At 26.3% G+C, this 13,172-nt stretch overlaps 1 protein-coding gene across 1 annotated transcript in view; it reads left to right on the forward strand.

The window, feature by feature from the left end:
• LOC107453748 (TOG array regulator of axonemal microtubules protein 1) overlaps positions 1-13,172 on the forward strand; it is an 81,922-nt gene that overhangs the window by 11,081 nt on the left and 57,669 nt on the right. The window lies entirely within an intron of this gene.

Genomic DNA, 13,172 nt, shown 5'->3' on the forward strand with positions numbered 1-13,172 from the left:
TTTCATCTACTGATTTCTTAATGATAAATAACAATTATGCCCATGTGCATAAAAAGTTCTTGTTCCCATCTGCTCCATCCATGCCTGTGCATAAAAAGTAAAGTTTTTACTTTAATTTTTCTTTGCCTTACAAAACTGGAAAACTAGTTTCCTTCAATTGTTTTTAAAAAAAGAACTAGTATTTTTAGAAAAAAAGTATATAAGGGAGAAATATTTTTCTGAATTTCCCTATTTGCTAAACTGCCTGAAGTTTAATTGATTCAATCTAAATTTATAAGCATTTTTAGAGTTGCAGTATTATCAAAGGAAACAATAATTGCTCCACTAGAATAAAAAATATTTACAATTATTAATTATGTTTGATATTCTCTTACATTTGTCTAAAAAATTGTGAGCCAAATAATAAAATAATTCATAAAAACAAAATTGCTTAAATTGTCTACATATTTTTTCATGAAACAAAACTGTATTACAAATCCATTAAACTGTTGATTTATATATTTTATGTGTATTTCAATGTTATTTGAATGTCCTGATAATCAAACTAGGGACCATTAATTTTTTCTTACACAGCAGTTGTTAAAAATTTATGTTTGGTAACAAAATACTGCTTTAATCCTACTTTCACGAGATTATGTCCAAGTATTTTACTTTGGTATTTATTTAAAAAATTTATTAAAAAATTTCTTCTTCAACAATTATGTCGTAAAATGTCCTATTGGTGAAAATAATAATTTTAACCTAGTAGAAACAAACATAAAACAAACAAAAATTAGAAATAAAGTAAGTTTATTAATTTTTTTTGTACTAGTTTTACTAAACTGTACAAGTCCTACATTCTATTGTTTATTTGTTGGTAAGTTAGTGGATAATTTTATTGTTGATACCAACAAAGAAGTAACTTTCAATAATCATGTTACAGCAACTATTGCAGAATAAAATATCTCTTTACCAACTCCATGCCTCAAAGTGATACATTCATTTGCTACACCTTTGCTTTCCTGCCAATTTCTGCTTTTATACTAACTTGTTATAAATAGTTTAAATATATCCTTATATATTGTTTTTTTTATCATATTCAAATCAAGTTTTATGAATATATCGTTCAGTGAGTACTCATTTATTTTCCCTATAACACTACATAGCACTGAATTGTTTTAATAACTGATCTGTTACTTTATCTTAATTATTTTATCTAATTTTGCAGTTACTTTAACAGATATTGATCAAAATCTTATTAAAATTTTTAATTTTGTTAATTTTAGAAATATTTTCTTTAATTAATAATCTTTTAAAGATACTGTTTATAATTATTGTTAAGTAATATGGCTGTGTTCTTTAAAAAAAACTCGTCAGTTTTATTTTATTTTTTTTAAATAATTTTTTTTGTTGTTCTTCATATCTTTCTGATTAACTTATTTTTTATAAAAAAAAAAGTGTTTTTTTAAAATTCATGTTTGTACGTAAGAAAAATTATTAACAACTTTCATAAGATTTTTTATTTTATTTTTAAAGATATCCAAATTTTGAAATTACTTTGAAGAAAACTTTATTGTAAATTTTTTTAAGTCTTTAGTTTATTATTCCATTCAGAGAAACAGGGTGAATCAGCTTTTGTGGCTCATAAAATGTTTAATTTAGCTTAATATAACTGATATGTTTAGAGAAACCAAGTTTTAATTTTGTTTACATATTGTAATGCATTATTCGTGTTGATCACAGCCTTATTCACGTGACTGATTTCTGAATAATTCTTTTATAACATCAAACTCGATAAATAAAAATTTTCTGGTCTTTTAATTATATTCCATAATTATGATTTAATGTTTTTTTTTATTATAATGTGAAATTTAAGGTTGGTAAAAAATAGAGCATCTACTTCTTATGCAGATGATATAGGTTTCAGTTCTGCATGAGAGAGTTCATAAACAGGTGAACAATATGGATTCGTCATAAAATTAATACCGAAACCTTCTACCTTTCATGAAAACTAGATGAGGGGATTGAAGAACCTAATTTGCATTGGGTTAAATTTATTAATAGGTATAAGAGGTGGAGCTGCTGTTTCCTTAACAGTTTTGCGTTGTGGAGACTAAAAATGAGTTATCTAGTATCTTTATAGAAAACATAACGATTCTTAAATATTTGCCTTTAGCATAGTTTATTTAAGGCAACACACTTTTGTAACATTACGATTGATTGGCAATATCAATATAATCCAATATCTATACTTCATTTTGAATAACTATAGTATTAATTTTTATTTTAATATTTATTGAACAATTATTAAATTATTTTTTAAATAGTCATCTCTTAGTTTTAAATAGCTTTTTGGAACATTCTTTTTTATTTTAAAAAAATTTAAAATTGCATTAGTTTGGGTACAAAGAGATGCATGCGTGAAAAAAATGTGTTTATAATGAAGCATAATAAGTAATTTATGGTAAACAAGGTGTGGACTGCAATAAATGAATTACAGAAGAAAAAAACATTTTCAATGTTCAAGGCTTTTCACGATGTGTGCTTTGAAAGTTCTGTCAGATTTTCATTTTTATCTTTAAAATTATAATATAATAACATTATTTGTAATTAAGTTTTTTCTTTATAAATTTATTATCTTTTAAAAACTATACTTAATTTTGAAAAAAAAAAAACTCAAAATTTTGTTACCAATATTTATTGATGTATTTATCATTGATTTAATATTTTATTGGTTCACTTTTAGACTGGTTATACTTCTAGACCCATTTTCTTCAACCATGTCAAATTAATATCGTTTTCCCAACTAAAGCAAAATATTTCCCATACTAAAAATATCATTTTAGTAAACAAAATAATATGATTGTGTTAAATATATAAAATAGATATCATATTGAACAGTAACAATTATTATAGATTTCCCTATACATTATGGAAACATTTCCTGCACTGAAAATGTCATTTTATAAACAAAATAATAAGATTGTGTTAAATATATTAAATAGATATCATATTGACCAGTAACGAATAACTTACAGATCCAAATATAATGCCATCGATTCCAATTTAAATTATGCTACATGTAATTATGCTGTAATCTTATTTTAGAATTATTAGTGTTAGATTGCTGATTATCATAATTACTTGTTGAAATTTTATTGCTTATAATCTTAATTTCTCTAATCTTTTCTTGTCATTATATAGTACTTGTAATCCTAAATCATGATTACTTGCAGTCACAGCTCCAATTAATTGATTGCTTATCCTAATTTCTTGTAGTTTATTATATATTACCCGATTCTAACCCTCAAAAGGACCTGTCTTTAATTACCATTTGATTAAATTTTGTAAATGTCCTGAAACTTTGTATACATTTGTTTGTCATTGTTTATGGCCAATATCATATCAGAGTAGGAAATAATCTTGAATAATTGTTATCAGGTTGAAAGAGTATTATTAGTAATTATTATATTATAAGATAATATGTCATATTATAAGAGTATTAATGTTCGCTATTGATTTATTTGGTCTCATAGAATAGTTGGTTTGAGAAAAGAAATTTACTACTTATTCTTTAAATTGCTCCAAAACTTCTTACAACTACTTTGTCATTAAATTTGAATTATTGAGTTTATCATGAATTAAAACTTTCCTAAATCCTTTAATCCCTCTTTATATTCCAATTTGAAATGCAGTAAAAAAAATTTTTTAATATGGTCATTTCTTTCAAACCAATTTTTATTTATTCAAGGCATTTTTCTTTATTGCATAAATCTTAAGGTTTCCCAATGAGATTTTATAATGCATATTCAAAATTAATATTAGGATAAAAGATGAGGTATTAATTGTCAAATACACTGTCAATTGTTTGACGCCTTAATCTCAAAACAAAAATGTTTTACCAGGCTATAAGTTTTCCACAGAAATAAAAAAAAAACTGTTTTGTTCACTTATATTCATTTTTAAAATCATTACTTTATTATCTATTTAGGATAGTTTAAATTTTTAATAACATTTCACTACATCCTAGAGAATGAATGTCCGTTTTTGCTAAAGTTTTTCCAGCTTCACGTTTAATGTATCCCTATATAAATGATATTAGTGTTAAATGGTATGCAAATAACATTTGCTGCAGAATTTATATACAAAATATAAATAAAGTAACTTTATTTCCCAAATCTGTCAAAATGTTTCATTACAAAAAGGACATATACTAATTACTCTATGAATATTATAGCTTTTAATATTCAAATAAATTGTTTGAATTGATAAAAAATAATTAGTTTATATCTTCCATTCAATTTTGTTAAGATTACATTTTAATTATAATGTAATTTTACAGTTGTAATTTTAAACATGATTTAGAACAGTGGTTACCAACTGGCGGCGTGAGAGGCAACATCCGCCCCGCGAAGCCTTTTTTTGTGGCCCGCGAACTAAAATATATTAGTTATCATTTTTTTGCGAACAATTTTCGTAAAAACTCTGTATGGGTTTAAAGTACTTTTCTTTCATTAAAAAAAATACCTAATTTCTCCGTTTCTGTGAAATTTAACATACCAACGATGCAAAAAAAAAAAAAATTTCTCAGGTAAAAATCTACTTCTTATTTTAATTTATAATTCAATAATTTTGTTTCACAACTTGATAAAAGTCTGACAGTAATATTTAATGTTTTTGCAAACATAAAAGATCTTCTTCAAACATAAAAGATCTTTCTTCAAATATAAAATTTTGATAAAGTAGCGTCCCGCCATTTGACTGATGTTTTTAATTGCTGCCTCCGGCCTCATGTAAGTTGGAAACCCCTGGTTTAGAAACTAATAAAAAATTATCATAATTTAAAAACCAATTTTGCATTTCCCTTGTTAAGTAAATATCTTTCCTATGTAATTAACAAAATTTAAATTACATAATATTTCAACTGTGTAATTAATATTTGAATTCAGACTTATAACACTTACTCAACTCTTTATGACAGAATAATTTTTTCTATGAATTATTAATTTTGTCAACTGCATTTATTTAATTATTAAAGCTTACTCTTTATATATTTGTAAGCTCATTATTAAAAGTTAGACAACACAGACAAATTATTTTATTTCAACGTTTGCAAAGATAAATACTTTTGATATGTAAGGCATTCGATATGTTGTAAGGCATTCTCATTTGTTATTTAATTTTGTCTCTTGATACAAAGTAAAATTTGTGAAAATATTTATTATTTAGAGCTTTCTCTTAAAGAGTAAAAAAAAAAACTACTTAGAAGATTGCTAGAAACTTTTAAAATTTTCAAGATATTCAAATCCTATTTCTTTCAACAGTTACCTAATGCAATTCTCTACAAAATTATAAAAATTTATTTTTTATCGGCGCATGCACAGCATGAAAGAACTTTAAATGCTCAATCTTGAATAATTTTTAAAATAATGTTTATGTATTTTATTAAAAATTGCTCCAAACATTTTTTGATTTTATTTTCTTGAATCTTTTAAAAGTTATAGCAAAAAAACATAGGACAAAAAGAGGTTTTTTTTTATAAATTTCTATTCCTCCTTAAATATTTAAGCTAGATCTACGAAATTTTATGCAATTATTACAAATAGCAACCAAAGTAATTTATATAAGTTAGAAGCTTATTGCTATATTTTCTGGCATAAAGTGCTTAAAAATACTTGTTTTTATTTGTAATTTATTACCTGTCTCTAAAACCTCTGAAAGCTTTAAACTTTATTGATTAACATGAAAAATCGTATGACTTAAGTATCTTAATTTTCAAAAAGCTTTTCCCCCTACTCAAATATCTATTTATAGCAACAAATTAATATTAATGACCCTCCTACACAGAGAGACTTACAGGGGTTTAAAAATCAGGAAACATAAGGAATATATTTGCAATTTATCCTAATTTTACGAAAGCTTACGAAATGTTACGTGGGCTTAGCATTGATCAGATTTAAGAACCGAAATCACAAATAAAACTTTGATCATGTGCCTCCTTAATGCTGCTGGCATACATTGCTTACAGTTGAGACACTGTTAGGAATTGAGACCTTTCAGGAATTTTAACTTAGAGTATTTTGGAATATAACTTGAATTCACCTAAAATAAGTCTTAAAACAATTAGAAATTACCAAATAAAATATGAGGAGGAAAAATTATAACTTTTCTGATAAAATTTTTAACATTTTTTAAACAGTGGCAAATGAATAGCGTAATTTGTTTCTCATTCATTTATAAGGTGCATGGTGACTTTTTCAATTAGTTTTATGTGTTAGCTGTTAAATGGCTTTAATAATTAATAATTTAGTAAAAAATGCTGGTTTCTGCTTTTATCAAACTACCAGGATTTCTCTAACTCTCCTGTGTTTGTGAATAGGTTGGAATAAATATGTAAATTTCTAAATTTATTTACCAAAAAATAACTGAGAGGCTAAAAAACACTCCTACCAAAATTTGATAGCCGCAGCATGAATATTACCAGTAACAAAAACAACTCTGACATTGAATGCAAAAGCTTGGACTTTCTACATAAAAATAAATAAACTAAAATATAATAATTAAAATTAGTTGATTTTGGTATGAGTCTTAGAAAAAAATTTCAGAAACAGCTTTTTTCTCTTCTTTTTTTAAAGTAAATAATTTTTTTCATTATCTGTTGCAGTAAATTTAAAAGTTTCTTTTGAGTTAAATGAAATACAGTAAGTATTTCCGAATATTTTTTTATATATTTCAGTTGCCTACATAGCATATTTAAATAGGTACTTAAAATTGGGTGAACCCTCCCTCCTATAAAATGAGTGTCTAAGAATTACTTCTGTTGCCCTATTCATATTATTTTTTAGTTCATTATGTGCATATAAATTTGAGGGCATTTCATAAATTTGTCTTTAAATGCCTTATTTACCTGCATCGTTGACTAAGTTACATTAGGTCAGTTGATGATGTTAATATCTATATACTGTAGTTAGAAGAAAATATTTGGGGAAGATAATCTTTTTCTGGGATATAATCTTTTTAATTGACTGATTTATGTCAGACCAAAAAATGACCAGTTTAAATTACTAGGCTAGCTTTAATGACAAAAAGCAGTAATTTATTTTTTCTAATAAAAGGGGGTTTATACCAATTTTTATTATTTTTTATCTTACTGTATTATTTTTACTCATCATAAAAGCTATTAAAAATAATTGTATATTATAGTAAACTGTATTAATTTCTATTAAATAATACTAAGTATCATTAAATAATACTAATTTTTATGAAATATTTCTATTAAATAATTCTTCATTAGCAATTGAAAAGTACTATGCACTTCGTGTTTGTTAAACACATTGCCTTGATAGCTAGAAGGTAGAATATATATATATATATATATATATATATATATATATATATATATATATATATATATATATATATATATATATATATGTAAAATGATGCAGTCGGACCGAGCAGGAAAACAGACACAGGATTTTAATTAAATCAGAGTAACTTTTATTTGATCATTCTTAGTTGAGTGGGAGCGAAAAAGTGATGTTTACTCCATCAGCAAACAGTCTTTCTGGTAGGGAAAATCTTGCAAAAAATCCTAAAATGTCTCTATTTAGGGAAAAGAGGGAAATCTCAGAAATTATTATTGGTTAATTAAATGGATCACGCGATTCTCACAAGGCTTAAAAGGAAAAATATCTTTATTTAAATTTATGTATAGTTGGCTAAAAATAGGTTTAGAAACAGGATGTGGTTTCTTTTAAAGTATCATAAAGTGCTTGATTCGAAGAATTAAGTAGTAATAAATTAGGAGTTGTTTTATAATGAAGAAACTAACATAAAAAGATTAATTGAAGCTTTTTATGTTACATCCCCCCTCGCCGAAAATTTTTTGACTACTATCAAAAATTTTAAAAATTATCCCTTTGCAAAACTTTCCCTATGATGACACAATTAAAATTAAAAAAAACCAATTTGCACTTTTAACAAGATTTCAAATTAATATGAATTATAAAAAATACATATAAGTACACAATATAAAAAAATTTCATGAAAGTCTCGAGAAAAAAAAATTGATGTAGTGCTACCATCAAAATGAAGTGTTAGATCTTAATTTTCAATAGTTTTTTGTGATTTAAGTTTTTTCAGTCCTTTTTGAAATCACAGTAAATAAAGTTATTACTCATACTAACACAATTAAAATAAACTTTTCACTATAAGAAAATTTATAAAAACTTTCTTTAAAATGTAAATATTCAAAAACATGAAAATACAAGTGATATGAGATATACAAATACAAATTGACACTTTTTCCAAAAAAAAATTTTCTTCAGGATTTGTACATCTTGAAAATAAAATGTATAAAAAAATTTTGACACAATGGTCTTTAATCTGAAATTTAGGATTTCAGTGTTGTTAGGGGAAAATTTTTGCTGGATTAGGGGCTGTATTCCCCAAATGGAGGAAAACAGTCCCTAGTCTCAACAATGATGTGCTGGAAGATCCTAGTTTCAATAGATGCTTAAGTTTAAATTTTTTTTGTTTTCACCACAGAGAGAAACTACCATCGCCCCATATCCTTTTAGATTGGGTAAACATTGAACTTGAAGAAGAAAATTTGAAAGGTTGGATCTTCCAGAAAAAAGGGGACCACATGTTCATTGAACCATGTGTAATGTTGTCATATTCGGTGTTTTTAATTTATTTTAACAATGAAAAATCATTAAATTTAATATAAAATATAGTCAATTCCATTTAAATAATTACATGTTTTTTATTCGTGACATAATTTAAGTTTGTCAGGTGGGTGGTACCTTCGCAATTTTGATATATGAACTATTTCTGAATTTTCTTTATTATGAATATTCTTTTTATTTATTTTATAATTAACATCAGAAATTTTTTCAAGAATTATATATGGACCGGAAAAAGTTGGGGTAAGTTTCCTAGTATTGGGATATTTAAAATCTTCATACATTACAGTGTCATTTGGGGAAAATTCAATATGAGTGAATCTTGCATCATAATAAATTTTATTTTTTTCATGATATTGTTTAGTTCTTTCAACTGCAATTTTCCTTGCTTCTTCTATTGGTGGAAAAATTTCTTCAGATAAAGGATGATTAAATGGGAGAGTGCCAAACATTAAATAAGCTGGGGGAAATTTAGTTACCGAATGTGGAGTTAAATTATATTCTTCAGTTACTTCTTTTAATAATTTAGGCCAAGGAATTTTTTTAGAAGAATCATTAATTTTACATTTTAAACGTGTTACAATGGTTTGTCCTAAACGTTCAACTTTTCCATTAGTTTCAGGTCTATGGGCTGTAGTTAACAATTGTTTGATTTTGCTATGTTTAAGAAATTTTTTAAAGTGGGAAGAAGTAAACGCGGCATTTCTATCACTCAAAATACTTTTAGGGGTTTGAATTTGAAAAATTTGGTGCAAAAAATTTACATAAGTTTCCGTAGTTATTGATTTAGATGCAAAAGACCACATATATCGAGTGTGATGATCAATTACTAAAGTTAAATATTTTTTGGTAGAATTGTAATAATTAAAACCACCTACACTATCGATTGCAATTATTTCAAAAGGTTTGTCAACTGGGGGCATTTCCTGAAGTAACCCAAATCTTTTCTGTCTAGGTTTTTTATTAATTTGACAAGTATGACAATGTTTGTTAAAATTTGTAATGTCCAAAGTAATATTTTCCCAATAGTAAACCGGAGTAAGTAAATTAATAGTTTTTTGAATTCCGGGATGGCCAAATTTTTTATGAGTAATTTCAAGTAATTTATGCCTTAAAGAAAATGGAACAACAATTTTGGTAAAACCCTTTTTACGTATACACAAAACATTATCTATTTTAATAAAATTTCCAGTTAAATTATCATTTTGTTGGGCTTCGCGAATTTCATCTAATTGCAAAAGATGTGAAAAATGGCTTACATTATTTAAATCAACATTACTATTGTGTTCAATATTGTCAGGAATATCTCGGGATAACATGTCTGCTTCAAAGTTTAAGGTGCCTTTTGTGTATTTTATATCATAATCATACATACTTAATAGTAAAGACCATCGGAACAATCTACCTTTTAGATTTTTAACATTTTTTAACCAAACTAAAGCCGCATGATCTGTATGTATGGTAAATTTATTTCCAAATAAATAATGATAAAATTTGTTTAATGCATCAACAATAGCAAGACATTCCAGTTCTGTGATAGCATAATTTTTCTCATAGTCTCTAAGAGAACGAGAATGGAATGCTATTGGATGTAAGACACCTGAAACATCTGGCTGTTTCAAAATTGCTCCAACACCACTTTGACTTGCATCAACAAAAATATGACATGGTAACTTAGGGTTAAATATTTTCAAAATTGGTTTACAAACTAAAGCATTTTTTAAAATTTCGAATGCTTCTTGACACTTGGGAGACCAACACCAGGGTGTATTTTTCTTTAAGAGATTATTCAAAGGTGCTCTAATTTTAGCATAATTATTTATAAATTTATTATACACATTTATTGAACCTAAAAATCGTTGAAGAGATTTAACATTAGTTGGAGGTTTCAAGTTTTTAATTGCTTCAATGTTATTGTTATCAGGAGTTACTACACCATTTGATATTTCATAACCTAAAAATTGAATTTTAGTTTGCAAAAAAGAACATTTAGAAGCTTTTAATTTTAAGTTTTCAAATCTACATATTTCAAAAATTTCCTTTAGATGATTTAAATGTTCTTCAAAATTATTAGAATAAATTATGATATCATCAAAATAATTAGCTGCAAATGAAACTTTATATTTAGTGAGTATTCTACGTATTGTTCTTTGAAAAATACTAGGGGCGTTCTTCCACCCAAATGGCAATCTTAACCATTCGTATAACCCACTATTGGTGACAAAAGCAAGTTTTTCAGTGTCTTCAGGGTTGATTGGAATTTGCCAATAACCACTTACCATATCTAGCCTACTAAAATAAACACTGTTCCCTAATTTATCTATAAGAGTTTCTATAAGAGGTAATGGTTCTGCATCCGATTTAGTAATTTGATTTAATTTTCTGAAGTCTATACACAATCTACTTTTTTTATTTTCATCTTTTTTATAAGCTAGAGTTACTGGAGCAGAATAGGGAGAAGAGCTTTCTTTAATTATATTATGCTTTAACAATTCTTCAATTTGTTTATCTATTTCCTCTTGTTGTTTTGGGGAAGTTTTGTATGCTCGTAAGGATACTGGTAAGTCTGATGTTAATCTTACCCTTTGAGGTTCAATTCTTATTGTCCCTACATCATATTTATCTTTAGCAAAAATATCTGAAAAATCTTCTAAAATTTCCTGAAGTTGGGAATTTTTTTCATCATCTTGAATTTGCATAATTCCGTCAACATGATTTTGACAATGTTGCGCACCATTATCACATTTAGTCTCAAGAACATTTGAAAATTCAAGATTATTTTCAGTTTTGCTATTTAAATCTTTATTTTTAAGTCTACTTTTTGTTTTATTTTTCTTAGAATTCTCTTTGTTTACATTTTTATTTTTGTTTATTTTCAGGTCCAAAATCTTATTTTCCATAACAAATTCTTCCTTTTGTTTATTTTTATTTGATTTAACATTTATTCTTTTATTTCTACTTTCCTTACTTTTATTCTTAGCTTTAGTTTCTTTATTGGTATTTTTGTTGCAATCATAAACCTGGTTTTCAGGAGAAATGTGTAAAGACAAGTTGCTTTTATAATCCGAAAAAGTGATCAGTTTTCTCTGATTTTGCATTACAACTCGTTTAACACAATCTATCACAAATTTAAACCCATTACATTCCTTTAAACCCAATATGGCATAAGGTAGATCAGTATTTAAAATATAAAATTCCACTGACCTAGCTATTTTTCCAATTTTTAAATTTAAAGTACAAGTTTGGTCAAGTTGCAAAATACCTTTTGTTTGTTTTACATTAACAAAGTTCTTTCTTTCTTTTTGGACATTAAGTTTTTCAAAAAGTTTAGTTGGGATGATATTTAAAGTACTACCTGTATCAATATTTAACAGGATAGTTTTATTTGTCAAAATCGGGTATTTGTCACTTTCATAGTTTTCATTTTTATTTTGTATGTATCCGGATACTATTAATTGTCAATTTCGTGGTTGGTCACTTTCTTGTTTATGCTGAGTTTGATTCTCAGTCATAAAAGAATTAGGTTTGTTTACACAATTTTGGCCCCAATGATAAGCATTGATTATACCAAGCTTATCACAGTATTTACATGGCTTAGGAGGCAACTCCTGGGAAGCCTGGGCGAAATGACTAGTTTGTTGTTTATTTCTTTGAAACTTTTCATTTTGAATTCTAGGTCTAAATTGGGATTGTTGGTTATAACTTTGATTAGGCCGGGAAAAATTTTGATTTTGTCGAGGATTATAATTTGGATTACTAGAGTTGTTAAAGAATGGCCGCCTTGGTACCCAGCCTTGATATTGTGGTCTATACCCATTAAATTTAGACTCTGGTAATTTTTTAGTTTCAGTTTGGGGTAAGACTGTAGGTACATCATGAATTATTTTCGAAACAATAGTGAGCCATTCAATTGGGGTTTTAGGTTCTTTTAAAACCAAAAGTGTTCTGATTTGGTGGGGCAAACCAATAGATAGACCCTCAATTATATGTTCATTACTTAAATTTATTTTTCGACCCAACTCTACCTTTTCGGTAAAATATGAATTTAGGTCTTTAGCTTGGCCCGAAAATTTTAAATTTTGAAAATCGTTAAAGCCAAATGGAGGTGAAAAATAATGCTCTCTAAAAATTTCAACTATTTCTTGATATGAATTACAATTAAGACAGTTATTAATATACAATTTCAAAGCTGAACCCTTAATGAATTTTTGAAAATTTCTAACTTTCCATTCGTCATTACATTTAGCATCTAGAGTTTGTTTTTCGAAATGTTTGAGCCAGGATGTGAATTGAACACCAATGTCAGGCTCAAAGACTAGTATGTCTGGTTTATCCTGTACACTTTGATCCATACTTAATTTTTGTAAATTATCACTCAATTCTTCTTCAGAATTATCTGTATTGCTTTTGGCATTTTCATCCATTTTAAATTTGTAATTTTTGCCACTCCGTAAGGGCATTCAAATAACCAAAATAAATTTTAACAATTAAATATAGCATTTA

This window comes from Parasteatoda tepidariorum, chromosome 2, assembly GCF_982258835.1.
Source record: "Parasteatoda tepidariorum strain Cologne lab strain chromosome 2, Ptep-v5.0, whole genome shotgun sequence".
Lineage (NCBI taxonomy): Eukaryota > Metazoa > Arthropoda > Arachnida > Araneae > Theridiidae > Parasteatoda > Parasteatoda tepidariorum.